This window comes from Triticum dicoccoides, chromosome 3B, assembly GCF_002162155.2.
Source record: "Triticum dicoccoides isolate Atlit2015 ecotype Zavitan chromosome 3B, WEW_v2.0, whole genome shotgun sequence".
NCBI lineage: Eukaryota > Viridiplantae > Streptophyta > Magnoliopsida > Poales > Poaceae > Triticum > Triticum dicoccoides.
In genome coordinates this window covers 53,566,437-53,567,200 of record NC_041385.1, presented here as the reverse complement: position 1 = coordinate 53,567,200, position 764 = coordinate 53,566,437, and positions in this window count along the sequence as shown.

The window sequence follows — 764 nt, the reverse complement described above, 5'->3', positions numbered from 1 at the left end:
AGAAAGAACATATGTGCTTCCACAAATGCAACCAGGAGCAAATCTGTGCTTCTAGCACAATTTTTTTTCCAAGTAGCATAATTCTGCTTCTCGTGGATCAATCTGTGCCTCCACAAGAAGCAAATCAATGCTTCTCATGGAAGCACTATTTTTTCACGTAAAATATTCATGTAGTTTTTTCCCTTCGAAACCTAGGGAAAACCGCGTGAAAACCAAAATGCCAAAAAAACCATCTAAAACCCGAAGAAGCAAAAAAAAAAAATTCAAATCCCGAGGGAGCGCCTAACGTGTGACATCTGGTGGTGGCTGGACGCACCACTTGGCGTGCTCAGAGGCCACAAAAATGACCCTTGGAGGTCCCCCGCAAGGGGTAAAATCGAGTTCTTGCCTCGCCTCATTGGCCCAGTAGAAGCCCAGTATGTTTCTCCTCAATCTTTCTTCAAACCGTGCATGCTGTTTTTAGAAAAAAGGTGATCTGTAACTGCAAAATATACGTTCACACTAAAATCTTGTTTACTTACGTTTTTCAATTTTATTTGTTTTTTTTATCTTCCAGGTCTAGTTTTTTTTAGTTTTTTCCTTTTTAAGCTTTTGTTTTCTATTATAATCTTTCTAACAAGTGATGACCATTTTTCAAAAGGCACACTGAATTGTTTTTTAAAGTACCATGAACACACACTGAACATTTTTAAGTATACGGTGAATATTTTTCAAATATGCACTGAACACTTCTTAAATAAATTTAAAAATTTAAGAATTAACAA